The sequence below is a fragment of the Mustela putorius genome, unplaced genomic scaffold (assembly GCF_011764305.1).
Source record: "Mustela putorius furo isolate JIRA1106 unplaced genomic scaffold, ASM1176430v1.1 tig00000407_pilon_pilon_pilon, whole genome shotgun sequence".
Taxonomy (NCBI): Eukaryota; Metazoa; Chordata; class Mammalia; order Carnivora; family Mustelidae; genus Mustela; species Mustela putorius.
Window position 1 is genome coordinate 13,323,935 of NW_025421373.1, and position 15,376 is coordinate 13,339,310.

Genomic DNA, 15,376 nt, shown 5'->3' on the forward strand with positions numbered 1-15,376 from the left:
CACACACACACACACACACACACCACGTATACACAGAGCTGGGCCTAGTCTCAGCTCATCTAAAACATATATTCTCAGAGGAGGACCCAGGCATCTAAATTTTTTGAACCAGGAAATGCTAATAAACACCAAGGTGGTGAACCATTGATAATATCTTTCATAACGTATTAAGACCTATCATGTGCTACCTTCTATGGAATCACTCATTGTTTCCTTTTTTCCAGACCCTTCATTTCCTCTGTATGTGTTCTTTTGCATAATTTTCCTCCTTGAATATGTGATCCAAACCAAAGATACCAACCAAAATGTGGGCCAATATGCAATATTATTATTATTATTATTATTTATTATTCAAACAGAGGAAGGTGAAGTAGAGAAATGCAGGTGACATTTGGGAGAAAATGCAAAGTTTGAAGAACATAAAAAAGTGCATTCTGTTTTCACCTTGCTAGAGAGTTCCTTGACTAGCAAGGAATACGGATGGGCAGTACCATTTCCAGGGGTCTCATGCCGTCTTGGCAAATGAAAATGGGCTACTGACACCTGTAAATAGGTTTTCCACAGAGCCAGCTCCATGGCTAGCAGCAGGGGGAAGGTGAACATGGCAGGAGTGTGCTTTACACATCCTGCCAGAGCTGCCATGATAGGCTGCAGCAGTGGCTACCACAACTTGGTAACAGCAAGCTAGACAGAGCTTGATGTTTCAGATTGACCCTGCAAAAGTTGGTAGTCTTTGCTTCCAGGCAAACCAATCTGAAAACGCAGACATAGCTATCAGAACTACTGCCTGGACCACAGTTAATATCTTCTTCCCTAACAGGGGCCCCTGCTTAGTACTGAAGAGTTACCTATTTGAACACTGTTTTTACTTCTCTAGACTACTAGAGTTTTAGGAATACAGTGTGACCATTATGCACTTCATTTTTATGATGTGCTACCACAATGCTGAATGTTTTTCCCTGCTTCTGCCTGCATCAGAAATATTCTTGGCGGGAGGGGAGGGGCACCTAGGTGGCTCAATCGGTTAAGCACCTGCCTTCAGCTTAGATCATGATCTCAGGGTCCCAAGACTGAGCCCCGCACTGGGCTCCCTGCTCAGTGGGGAGTTTGCTTCTCCCCCTCCCTCTGCCATGGCCCTCCGCTCCTGCTCTCTCTTTCCCTCTCTCTCTAAAATAAATAAAAACTTTTTTATATATATTTTTTTAATAAACATATATTTTTATCCCCAGGGGTACAGGTCTGTGAATCACCAGATTTACATACTTCATAGCACTCATCACAGCACATACCCTCCCCAATGTCCATAACCCCACCCCCCTTCTCCCAAACCCACCCCCCAGCAACCCTCAGTTTGTTTTGTGAGATTAAGAGTCACTTACGGTTTGTCTCCCTCCCAATCCCACCCTATGACCCAGCAATTGCACTACTGGGTATTTACCCTAAAGATACAAACGTAGTGATCCGAAGGGGCACATGCACCCGAATGTTTATAGCAACAACGTCTACAATAGTCAATCTATGGAAAGAACCTAGATGTCCATCAACAGATGAATGGATCAAGAAGATGTGGTATATATACACAATGGAATACTATGCAGCCATCAGAAGAAATGAAATCTTGCCATTTGCGACGACATGGATGGAACTAGAGGGTATCATGCTTAGCGAAATAAGTCAGTCGGAGAAAGACAACTTTCATATGATCTCCCTGATATGAGGAAGTGGAGATGCAACATAGGGGGTTAAGGGGGTATGAGAAGAATGAATAAAACCTTTTTAAAAAAATAATCTTTTTTAAAAAATTTAGGTAGTTAACACACAGGGCAATACTGGCTTCTGGAGTAGAACTCAGTGATTCATCGCTTACATACAACACCCAGTGCCCATCAAACAAGTGCGCTCCTTAATACCCATCGCCCATTTAGTACTCCCCAACCCCCTCAATTAAACCTCAGTTTGTTCTCTATTGTTAAGAGTCATTTACGGCTTATTTCCCTCTCTCCTTTTTTTCTTTTCTCCCTTCCCACACATTCACCTGTTTTCTTTCATAATTCCACATGAGTGAGTTCATATGGGATTTGTCTTTCTCTGACTTATTTCATTTAGCAGAATATAATCTAGCTCTATCCATGTTGTTGCAAATGGCAAGATTTCATTCTTTTTGATGGCTAGGTAATATTCGAGTGTGTGTGTGTGTGTGTATGTGTGTGTGTTTTAAACATCTTCTTCAGCCATTCATCAGTCAATGGACATTTGGGTTCTCTCCATATTTTGGCTATTGTTGATAACGCTGCTATAACATTACGGTGCTTACATGAAGTTTGTTTTTATACAAAATGTTCTTAAATCAGGTCTTTCTTGTTTCTATACCTGAGTAAAGGACACTTGTTTTGATATAAAAAACTATTTCCCAAATACACAGAGAAGAATCAGAAAATATAGAAAAGCACATGCATACACACCCATACCCCCCCCACACACACAGAAATTAAAGACAACAACCGGGGCACCTGGGTGGCTCAGTGGGTTAAAGCCTCTGCCTTCGGCTCAGGTCATGATCCCAGGGTCCTGGGATCGAGCCCCGCATCGGGCTCTCTGCTCAGCAGGGAGCCTGCTTCTCTCTCTCTCTCTCTCTCTCTCTCTCTCTCTGCCTGCCTCTCTGACTACTTGTGATCTCTCTGTCAAATAAATAAAATTTTAAAAAATAAATAAATAAAGACAACAACCATAGTTAATATAGTTAACACTTTATTGTATATTCTTCCAGTTTAAGACATATGAAACTTTTTTTAATGTCTTTAAATTATCAAATGCTTCTCTCTGTAGCATAATGCTCAGAGACTGATTACTACTGTTTCAACACAAAATTCATTCAAATGGATCCTCTACTGTTAGACATTATATTTAAAAGCTGCTAAGAGAGTAAATCTTAAATGTTCTCACCACACAAAAAAAGCAAATGTGAGGTGATGGATGTATCAACTAACTTTTTACCGTGGTAATCATTCTGCAATATATATGTTTATCAAATCATCACATCCTATACCTTAAACTTACATAATGTTATAGATCAATTATATCTCCATAAATCTTGAAAAAATTACCCTTTGGTCACTACAGCCATCTTTTTGGAAGGAAGTGGGCCATGAACAATTGCTGAAGAAGGAAAGCTGTATTTTGGAGGTCAAATATACACATATTATACTTGATATAAAACTGATTGGAAATGAGATCACTTTAGAAGGAAGGATGGTACAACTTAAAATATCATTCTCATTAATTTCCTTTAAGAAAAACGCCAATGAAGGAAGAAATAAGTATATTATATTATGTATATTATTATATTAACATTATTATGTATTATCAGTATTAGCATTATTATATATAGTAAATATTATATTTACTATAATATATGTCTAGACTCCTCCCCTTCAGATTTTCTATTAATATGACCCACTAGGACACCTACTATAATATGCTATACTCTAAGTCTATACTCTTCCCCTTCAGATTTTCTATTAATATGACCCACTGGGGCACCTGGGTGGCTCAGTAGGTTAAACACCTGACCTTTAAAATCCATCTGTTATTTGCTAAGAATATATTCAAAAAAAAAAAAAAGAAAGAAAGAAAAAAGGGGAGTGCATTGGGGAAGGTGGCGGTGGACGGGGGGATAAGACAGAGAGTCTTAAGCAGATTCTCTGCTGGCCCGTGCTAGGCTCAAACTCAACCCTGAGATAATGACCTGAGCTGAACCAAGAGTTGGACACTTAACCAACTACGCCACCCAAGTGCCCCCAAATTTGTACAATTAAAAGCAAATCTTGCCTTCACTCCAGTCCTCTGGTCTATTAGATCACTTTCCCACAGGCAACTAGTTACCAGTTCCTTGATATCCTGCCAAAGATAATCTTTAGATTTATAAGCATGTGGACCTATGTATCTTCTAAAACATCATAAATGGTAACATTCTAAATATACACACAATTCTCTCCCTTGCCCTTTTACTCACTATATGTTGGTATTATTATGTACAGAACTGCCTTTAAAAAAAAAAAGGCTATACAGTAAATCTCTTACTATCCAGACTCTACCGGGAACCAGAAAGATTTAGATTTTAAACAGCTTTAGAGACAATTTTAATTACTTGTCCTGGTTATTTAAATTCTTGATAAAAAGAAAAGTTGCAGATATTAAAACACTATTAAGCTCAAAAGCTTTATTCCAGATATAGCTGATTCTCATTCCCAAAGTTATGTTCTAAAAAGTCGCTGTAAAGACTGAATTAGCAAATACTGAATCATTCCTCGTAGTCTGGAAAACACAGGGTTAAGTCCCTGCAAACTCCTGGTCATATTTTTATCAACTGATTAATATATAGCCTTGTTTTATGTGTTTCTGTTTAAAGACATCTTATTTAATATATATTTATGATTCATTAACATTGAACTCATGGCCAATAGCACTTTAACTCATGCCTGGACAAAGGTTACTGAACACACACATATTTTCTCTGTCAAATCTGTGCTCATTCACATCACACCCTTCTTGTCCTTAGGAATATAGCACTTCTAAACCATACTTGGGGGCCGTTTTAAACAGCCAAACCACCAACAAAAGACACATTATGTGTGGAAAATATAACTTAGACCACAAAAAGGACACTTGTTTACAGTGTAAGAGTTGGAACAAGGAGACACAGTTGCACCTTGTTTGACTCATCTGGGAACAGCCACAGCAGGCACTCAAATTTTTCTCAGCTCTGTGCATGTTCACTAATGCTTGTGAAAGCACCGTGAGTATTAATTTGGGGGTTACCAATATACTTTAGTGAGTGGGTAAACTCATAAATGCAGAATCCAGGGGCACCTGGGTGGATCAGAGAGTTAAGCGTCTGCCTTCAGCTCAGGTCCTGGGATGGAGCCCCATAAAGGGCTCCCTGCTCAGCGGGGAGTTTGCTTCTCCCTCACTGCCTGCCACTCCCTCATCTCTCCCCCTGCTCACACACGCTCTCTCCCCCTGCTTGCTCGCTCTCAAATTAAAAAAAAAAAAAAAAAATATATATATATATATATATATGTGTGTGTGTGTGTGTGTATATATATAAAAGGATATATGTGTGTGTATATATATATATATATAAAAAAGGCAGAATCCATGAAAGAAGGATGACCATCTTTAAGAAGAAATGTTATAGCATCTTTTTCTATGACAAACAGAATGTAACTAGCCACAAATGAATATTACTTTCCACTAATTCATGACAGATTTCTATTTGATTTCTATCACACAATTTTACATCCTTATATGGAAATATCAAGACAAATTTAAATGCTACTTCTATCCCACACTGGGTATAAGGATTACTTAAAGTAAAAAAGGAAGAAGTTTCCTAAAAGCTACTTTTCTTTTCTTTTTTTCTTTAAGTAGGCCCTATGCCCAGTATGGGGCTTGAACTCACGACCCTGAGATTAAGAGTTGCATGTTCTACCAACTGAGCCGGCCAGGCATCTCCCCTAAAAGCTATTTCTATACAGGTACACTTTTTAGCAAATCCCTAGCTAATATTAATATTCGTATTTTATTTATTCGTATTTATTCGTATTTTATTTCCTCATTAAAAACTATGTCATCAAAAACTTCAAAGTTTTCACCTTATTTTACATTGTATTTCTAATAATATTTACAGTAATTGTGCCCAAAAATGTTTCATGATAGAAATAACTTTTCTGGCTCAGTTTATATTTTTTTATTCGAAGTGGCTTTCCTTTGTTCAGAATATAATATTTGAAATCGAAAGTTTAGTTTTCTTCTTTGATTTTGTAAGAGCTTTCACATAAACATTACAATGATATTGAAAGTAGTTTTTGATAGATTTAATTTGAGTGAAAGCTGTGTGACTTGCAATGTAGGTAAATCAAGTTCCAACTTTTACGTAATGATCAATTTTTTTAATTAAACTCCCCCAAAATGGTTAAGTTATTTTGAGCTTCTCTGTCTAGAAATTGGAGCAGCACTCTGAAGAAAGCAAGGACAAAATAATGTGTAAGTAATACAATGAAAATTTGTCATAAGAAACCTAATTTCCATACCTAAGATAAGGTCAGAGAGAAAAAAGAACAAAAAGGGAATAAAAGAAAAAGACATACTTCCTAATCATGGCATACTTTCTCAAAACATACATATTTAGGAGAAGGGGAAGTGTGTTGGGAAGAATTGCTGAGATGATGCTCAGACCAGAGTCCCTGGGTGATTCTATCAGGCAAGGGACAAGTCAGAAGTACACTTGACAAATTCTAAACTGCTCCGAGTCTTAGTCACTATCACTTATTGAAATTATGTGGACACGGGATTAGGTCAAGTCAAAAAAGCCCACGTTCCGTCACAGTTTAAACTTCAACTATTTACTTGCACAAAAGAAGAAACCTATCTTAAACGTGTCTAATTTATTACAGACAAGAACAAACAATGCAGGGCGGATCAACGGCCTCCGGAGACAGCAGGAAGGAGCTCTGAAGTTACATCAATGTGGACACACACTGAATAAAGGTCATTTTCCAAAGCAATTAAAACGATGATGTCAACTCCTACCTAGTGCAGGATGTTTCTTAGTTGTTATTGTATTGAAAGCAATTGCCTTCTTCTCCTCCTTGCCATACTAGACAACCTGTTTTCTAAAACAAGTAAAAAGTCACAATTTTAATCTCCCAATTTCTACTTCAGATACAGAGACGATTTAAAATTATTTTTACCATCTGTATTACTCACTCACGGAGCATATACACACAAATTTCACAAAATAAAATTCACTAGAAATTAATTCTAGTATCATGGAATAACTTGGATCAAATTAAAACATGTAAGTAAATGGGCAGGACTATAGCAAGTCGCCTTATTTTAATGACAAATATAGGACAAAATCACAAATTATGCAAAAAGCAAAATAAGAATCAGGACTCCCTTCCCTAGCTAAACCCCCACCAACCTGCCTTCCTGGTTCCTCAGAGAGGCTCACTCTGCCCCTCTGCCTTAAATCATTCTTGTGAATATTGGCTCATGATACCTGGTTTTTTTCTTCATAGAACTTGAAACTTTACATTTATTTCTTTTTGTTTAAGCCAGAAGCTCTATGTACACCAAGGTATATGCAGCTTTAGCACGTAACACAACAGGCCTAACACATATCAATAATTACTGAAAGAATAAGGTAGACATGGGAGTGGTAGACCGTCTTCGTGGGATAAACAAAGACAATATGATCCTGACCATGAAATATATGCCACTGCCTAAGCCACAGTTTTAAATACCACAGTTAAAAAAAATAGTCTTAAGAGTCCTAATGCATTTCAGCATATTTGGACAATCTAGCAATAAAAATAAGAAATGCTTTTGTCCTAAGAAAGATACATTATCTGAAAAAAAGAGAATCCTAATAATCACTACAGACTTTCCAGTGCATAAGCTAAATATAAAAACCCTAAACTATTAACAAATTAAATCCAGCAACTTATTAAAAAGTATAAAGTTCACATGACCATGTAGGATACACCTCAGAAAATAAGAAAAACTCATATGTAACAAATAACACAGGGAAAAAAAGTATAAGACTCTCAATAATACTTAACACCCATTTCGACTCTTTATAGCGATTCCCTATAAAGTTCCTAACAAAAAGTATATAAATCACAGAAATTCCATTTCATGGTGCGATTATCCACTAAGCTTCAATGATACTATGTCTAAAAGTGGTTACTATGTCACCTAAGAAGAGAGCAAATTATGGGTGACTTTCAGCCTATCTCTAAGTATTTCCAAATGTTATTTCAGACACAACATGAAAAACTTTGGAAATGTGCTATGTTTTAGTCTCTGAAAAGTTAAATTATTCCTTCATAATAATCCTTCTACTCATAATATTCTAAGAAATGTAGTAGAAAATTCTGTAGGACTTAAAACTAGTGAATCTGTTTGTTCCAGTATTAGCTTATCAGGCCGATCTTTTTCTACTTCCCTCCCACCCACACCTCTGCTCCACTCAGCTGCTCATGTGCCCAGTCTCCACCCACGTATCCTGTCGTTCTTTGTTCATGGGGGCTCCCCAGTACACAAACATATGCACATCTAAGATTTCCCTCCTCCCCCTCTTCACTATTCAAAAGCTTGCTCTCCTCTAAGACCAAGTTAAAATTCCATTCTTCATCAAGCCCGTATGAGTACCACTTACCTGACCGTGTAGCATCACTTGTGTTCCTGAAGTACTTTGTTTTACAAGGTACTTTGAATACCATCACTAATAAACAATTATTCTCACAGAAAGTTCATTCCCTTAGTGCTCATAAAGTCCTCCAAGATTGGCATTACTTGTTCTCATTTTACTGAAGAGGAAACAAAGGTAGAGAACAGCTACAGGACCAGTCCACAGGCACATGGTATTAATCCTGTGAAAACCAGGAAGCGAGCTCTTACAGTTACAAGACTAATGCTTTTCCGGCTACCTAATGCTTTCTCCCACTTCATTTTTCTCTATTTTTTTCATGTATTTTTGTCTTCTCTTCACTAATGAGTTCAGGGACCAAAAGGTAGTTTCACCTGTACTCTCTACAACAGCCAGAACAAGGCCAGGCACACAGATTTTATCTACCTACCCTACCTTCTCTCAGAGAAGTCTTGGAAAGCAGCAAAGAAAAGCATGAGACATGAAACATGTGGACAAAAACTAGCCTGCTGAAAATACATTTAAGAAAAGAAAGAAAGAAAGAAATGAAAACAAATTTTACCTTAAAAGAAAAGTAGCAGATACCTTAATTCTTACTTTGTTCTATCTTACCATTCCAGGTATAGAAGTTACAAGAAATCCCAAGACTAAGGGAATGGGAATATGGGTAGAAAGAACTAAGAGATTAAAATTCTACGTAGAGCAGAAGGACTTTAAGACACTGGGATATGTGAGGTTTAGGAGCCATGGCTTTAGAAAAAGGGGCTGGTCTGGAGACCAAGGTCAGTCCAGTAAAGCACCCTATAACGAGTATTTCAGGCTTTGCGGACCATGGAGTCTCTGTCACAACTGCTCAATTCTGCTGCCGCAGAAAAATCAGTCACAGATAACAATACACAAAGATGCACGCTTGTGTCCAATAAAACTTTATAAATGTTTATTTAAAAAATTTATAAATGTGGTGTGCCAACCCTTGCATTACTTGGTCCAACCACTTAAAAAATCTGTCACATCTGTCAAATGTCCTTTTCACTTTCAGTCCTAGTTTCTGCCTAACTCAACCAGGAACTGTTATCACCCCCATGGCAGGCATTTATATCAATTCACAGAGGTGGTCTGGTTGTCATTGTGACTTAGGGACACTATTGACAAGGGTCCAGGGATGCTAACATGTGGCAAGACAAGGGGCAATCCTCATCAACAAAGACCTGTCCTGCCCAAAATGCCAACAGCTCTGTTCCTGAGAAACAGGGCAGCCTCCCCCATCCTAACCTTCCCACCCCTCAAGCTGCTTCCATTATCGCAAAGTAGGAAACGAGAAGTTCCCGGTAACACTGACCATGGCTTAGTTCTGTTTTCTCTTTTCATTAGGCAGCACGTGCACACAGGTACCCATACCAACATATACATGTGCAAACACAGGCACAGAGATTTGAGGGGAAAAAAAGAAAAGGCCACTCCACCCTCTTAGTGGTGCTGCTTTTATTTTGAAGGCGTTGCTAAGTGAAATGTGTTTTATGGCCACGGGACACGCAAAGGTTTGAAGGAAAAAGTGAGCTGTTTTCCACCAACTGAAAAGCAGCAGCAACTGGTGGGCATTTATTTCACTATCATAAGCTTATTGAATTCCCTCTCCTCCCCCATTTTTCGTTTCTCTCTGATATATGTCTCCTGGCCTACAAACAAAGGGTGCCAACCCCCAGTTCCTCTGTTTTTGGATCCCAGGAAACTTGGCACCCAATAAATCGATGGTCTCTCATAACTTCTCCAGCATATCTCTTAATTCAACTTGAGACTGGAACAGACTGACCAGACACGGCCCTACTGCAGCTGTTGGATAGGAAGCATTACAAGATAAAAACTTGGTTTAAAGTCACTATGGTTAATAAGTGACCAAAGTCTGATTCAGCCAGTGTAAAGACAACCTGAGCCGTGTGCTGGTGAGCTAGCACAAAGAGAATGGGCACAGGGATCGTGCTGGGCAGGGTGAGGTGAGGTAGGCCCTACACTGAGGAGAACAACAGCTGGTGAACAAGCAAGCAAGTGAGCACACTCATTTATCAGACAGAAATGTCAAAGTGTTTAACTACTTTGCTCCCAATTAGATTTCTAATTTACTACAGCTTCAAGCTTAATGAGCTCTGTAGTTATAAGCTTGTTCATCTGGCAGAAATTTATTAAGCATCTCCTCTGAGCCAGGTAGTTTTCTGGAAACTGAGAATACGGCATTCGACAAGATATAAAATGACCTACCGTTTTTCTAGATCTTCCATTCCAGAATGTTTGCATGCAGGAAGAAGGTAGAGAAAGATAACAAACCTAAGTTAAAATATGATGAGTGTGGATTTAAAAAAAAAAAGTGGAGGGACATGAAAGGGAATGACTAGATGGCTACTCTGAATGTATGGTCAGAAAAGATCTCTCTAGTAAGGCATTTGAGCTGTGATCTGACTGACAAAAAGTGGTCAGCTAACTGAAGATCTGGAGGAAGTTCATCCCAGACAATGGGAAGAGCCTAAGCCAAGGGAGGACCAAACACCTCATGTTTTGAGGAAAGGAAAGAAAACTATCATGGCTATAGTTGGAGGAGGAAGGCAGATGAGAGCTACAAGAGGCCACGATTACTTAGGAACCAGGAACTCCATGGTTACGAGTGTGGCTTTTATCTCATGAATGATGTGGAATCTGTAGAGATTTGATACAACACACAGACACGATTTACATTTTGAAAAGATCAGTCAGGCCCAGGGAAGAGAAGAGTCTGTAGAGCTATAAGAATGAGCACAGGAGGGGCACCTGGGTGGCTCAGTGGGTTAAGCCTCTGCCTTCGGCTCAGGTCATGATCTCAGGTCCTGCGATTGAGCCCCACATTGAGCTCTCTGCTCAGCGGGGAACCTGCTTCCCCTCCTCTCTCTCTGCCTGCCTCTCTGCCTACTTGTGACCTCTGTCTGTCAAATAAATAAATAAAATCTTAAAAAAAAAAAAAAAAAGAATGAGCACAGGAAAGCCATTAGGAGACCACCTGAATGATTCAGGTAAGAGATGAGATTAGGAATCCAGCAGTGAAAATAGAGAGGATAAAAAAGATTTAGAATATGTTTAAAAAATAAAGTCAACTTAAACTGGATATGAGGAGCAAAAAAAAAAAAAAAGAAAGAAAATCCAGGATGACATCTTAACTTGGATTTCCTAGGAAACAGAGCTTGAGACCTAAGCTTGTTCTTTGTAGGGGATAGGATCCCAGGGAAGGAAGAGTGAGGGAAAAAAAGACAAGTAAGGCAGCAAAGAGGGAGAATAAATACAAGGCATCTGCTGAGCTGGCAAAAGCTTCAAAAACAGACAAATGACTGCTAATCTTGTAAAACTTTTTCAGAAGACTGTACAAAACCTGTGTGTCTTGGAAACTGTCCAGTGAGAGGACGAAGGAAGAAGAATTTTACCTTCTTTACCCTTCTCCCACCAATTCTACCCCACAAGCTTTTAACCCTTCCCACTTCTCAACATGTGACCCACTCCTTCCAGAGCACCTACAGGTCCAAAATGGCCAGTGTCAAGGTGTGATGGTCTTGGACTGTCAGGTAGCACAATGAATGCAGGCTGTCTGGTCCGTAAGAACAGCAGCAGCTGCCAGGGCTTCATGGCCAAAAGAACAGCATGAGGGGCAGGCAAATGGGAGTACCTGAGGCCAATTAGCTCTGCACTGGCACAGAAACCCACAGAGCTGACTCTGGCTTTCAGGCTTATGGACTTGGGTAAATGGTGATCCCTTTTACTGACACGCAGAAGACTAAAAAGTACCAGATGTTTGCAAGAAAAATCAAGAGTTCTGCTTAGTACATGTTCAATCTGAGATATGAATCAGACATCCAAGTGGGTATAAAGTAAGCACTGGAGATTGACGAGTCTGGAATTCATGTGGGAAGACAGCACTATAGACATATTTGGCAGTCATCGGGATAGAGATGGCACTGAAAGCAAGAGACTATGTAAGTTTAAGAAAGGGGGGAAAAGGATATAGAAAAGAGAAGAAGTACTGCATAAATACTTTGGCCCACTGATGTTTAGAAAATGAACAGAAGAGGATGAAGCAAAGATGAACAAGTGGAGAGTAAGACCAAAGAAAAAACCAGGAGTGTGGCGCTGTAGATGAGAGAGCAGTGTATCTAGGAAGACAGGGGACAGCTATGCTGGAGGATGACGGGTACGGTGAATGAGAACAGAGACATGATGACCGGAGGTCATAGGACCTTCACAAGAAGGCTGCGGGGGACCAGTGGGAATAGAAACCTGACTGGAAGAGACCCAGAGAAGATTCATCAAGGAAATGGAGTTTGTGGTAAAAGGAGAGCGAAGAAATGGGAGGGCACGCACAGACAAGGGAAGCTTTTCAAATGACTGTCATCAAGGTATTTTCGTACACCAGTGAGAAGAAACCAAAAGAGAGGGAGGAACATATGACACCCAAAGGAGGATCACGGTCTTTACACAGATCCATGCTGACGTCAATAAAATGCGTGCCATGCAGCCAGACTGCCCTCATGTTCACTTTGATAGGTATACTTTTCTAGACAAGAAATAAGTTTCATGATAAATTCTAATTATAGTTCGGCTTCACACACACACACACACACACACACACACACACACACTAAATTCCACAGCGGAAAATCAGACAATTTATCTACATAATCAAATATCACCATCTAGTGGCTGAAACCTTAAAAGTCAACATATCAAAGTTTGGACTCACACCAAGACTCCTGAAAGGTATAACCCAATTAGTAACAATTCTAGTAAAAGGTGTCTGCACAAAATAACTTATAAAAAATCTTAATATTACATGAAACGCACCAATCACATAAAAAAAAAATCCTAAAACATAATATCTGAAGTACATGTATTGAATGTTTCCGAGGTGCCAGATGACATGTTAAGCTCTTTCACATGGACTTGCTTTTTAATCCCCCAACAGTCTATGAGAGAAGTCTTACCATTTTATACATGAGGAAATTGACACTTAAAAAGTTAATAATCTGCCAAAGGTTTCATAGACATGATAAAGCTAGGATCTGAACAGAGGTAAGAGGACTTCAAAATCCACACTCTTAATCACTATACTCACAATACTATGCCTGTGCATTAAAATCACTTAGTGTTTAGAGGAGAACACCAGTTTTTGGTTACAAAGAATTATAAATACTATAAGGGAGAACTCCAGATCTTAAAAACCATTCGATTGCAAACCAAAGTTTTCTAAGGGTAGTTAGTTACTAATGAAGGAAACTCACAGCAGGAGCCTATAATGCCAAAAACTTGTGCTGCCTTTTGAGGATGACATTAACACATTTGGCTTGTGCTATATTTCATGTGTTCAGACCACACTCTAAGTGCTAAATAAAACTAAATGAGAAAATACTAAGTGCAAAAAAAAAAGAAAGAAAGAAAGAAAGAAGAAAGAAAGAAAAGGAAGGAAGGAAGGAGCTAGGGAAGGAGGAAGGGAAAGAAGGAAGAAAATCACAAGGAGGCAAAAGCTAGAAAGTAGAAGTAACTCCCTCTTCTTCATCAACCTTTCTCCCTTCCTCCATCTCTAGCAAGTCCTCCAGAGGCACTCCTACTTCTCTACCATTCTAATGATTCATACTCGTGCCAAGTTCAAAGCTGTTCCAAATTCTGATGCACTTAATCTTTACCATCATTTAAAAACAACAACTAAAAAAAGTGACACGATTTTATATAACCTGAGATGTGAACTTGAGGAGTTGAGATTCTAATTCAAGAATTAGAAATATGGGGGCGCCTGGGTGGCTCAGTGGGTTAAGCCTCTACCTTCAGCTCAGGTCATGATCTCAGGGTCCTGGGATCGAGCCCCACATCCGGCTCTCTGCTCAGCAGGGAGCCTGCTTCTTCCTCTCTCTCTGCCTGCCTCACTGCCTACTTGTGATCTCCCTCTGTCAAATAAATAAATAAAATCTTTTAAAAAAAAAAGAATTGGGAATATGTGCAACTGCAAAATTCCCACCCCTCACCCCATTTCCAGACTGGGGACTTCTGCCACTGCTCCCAGAGCACAGGAAATAATTTAAAAGGCTAACACAGTGACCCTGAGACCATAACCCAAGCTAAATCAAGAGTCAAATGCTAAACCGACCAAGATGCCTGGGCGCCCCTGATTTTTTTTTTAAAATCAAATTTACTGGACTATAATCTAGATGCCAAAACATGTACCCATTTTAAGCATATCCTTCAATGAGCTTTTACAAACGTACACATACAGGTAAATACCACAACCATTCATCATAAGAAACATTTTTAGTAACCCAAAAAGTTCCCTAGGCCCTTTCGCAAACAACCCACCCCAATTTCTGGTTCCAGACAAATACTATGGATTAGAGTTCCATTTAGGGGTTGCATAGATGGAATCAGTATGCTCTCTTCCTGACTTCTCTGAACATGATCATTTTTGGATGCATTAATCATCCCTTTTCATTGCTCCATAGGACACTGCTGGATGGATAAACCGCAATTTATTTCTCTATTCACCTGCTGATAGATATTTTGGTTGTTTCCACTTCATAGACACTATGAATACTACTACTAGGAACACTGTTAGGTAAGTCTTTGAGTGAATATTTTCCTTTCTCCTGAATAAATACCTAGGAGGGAGTAGACTGCTAGATTGTATGGTAATGCTGTATATTTAACGTTAGAAGAAATAGCCAGACTGTGGTCTGAAGTAGTTAAACTGTTTTACATTTTCATGGACAATGGCTTGAAAGTTTGAGTTGTCCCACATCCTCCCTTGGTATTGTCAGTCCTTTCCATTTTAGCATTCTGGTAGTTACACAGCAGTATGCTGTAGTTTTACTTGGAAGTTTTCTAGGGACTATTCATGCTGAACAGCTTTTCATGTGCATGTGGGCCATTCATGTATCTTCTTTTGTAAAGCTTCAGGTCAAACTTTGTATACAATCTTTAACTGGCTAGTGTCTTGCCACTGAGTTGTGCCAGTGTCTATGTCCTATGTCAGATATGGACATAGGAAAATGTTCTATGTCAGATATATATGCATTATAAATATTCTCTCTGAATTTTCATTTTCTCAATTATGCCTTTTGATAACCAGATGTTTCAACTTTACTCAACTACCACATAAATGTGAGT

General features: G+C 39.0%; 1 protein-coding gene across 6 annotated transcripts in view; it reads right to left on the bottom strand.

Moving 5' to 3' along the window:
• The window catches only part of TTC33 (tetratricopeptide repeat domain 33), a 30,625-nt gene that overhangs the window by 6,313 nt on the left and 8,936 nt on the right, over window positions 1-15,376 (bottom strand). The window lies entirely within an intron of this gene.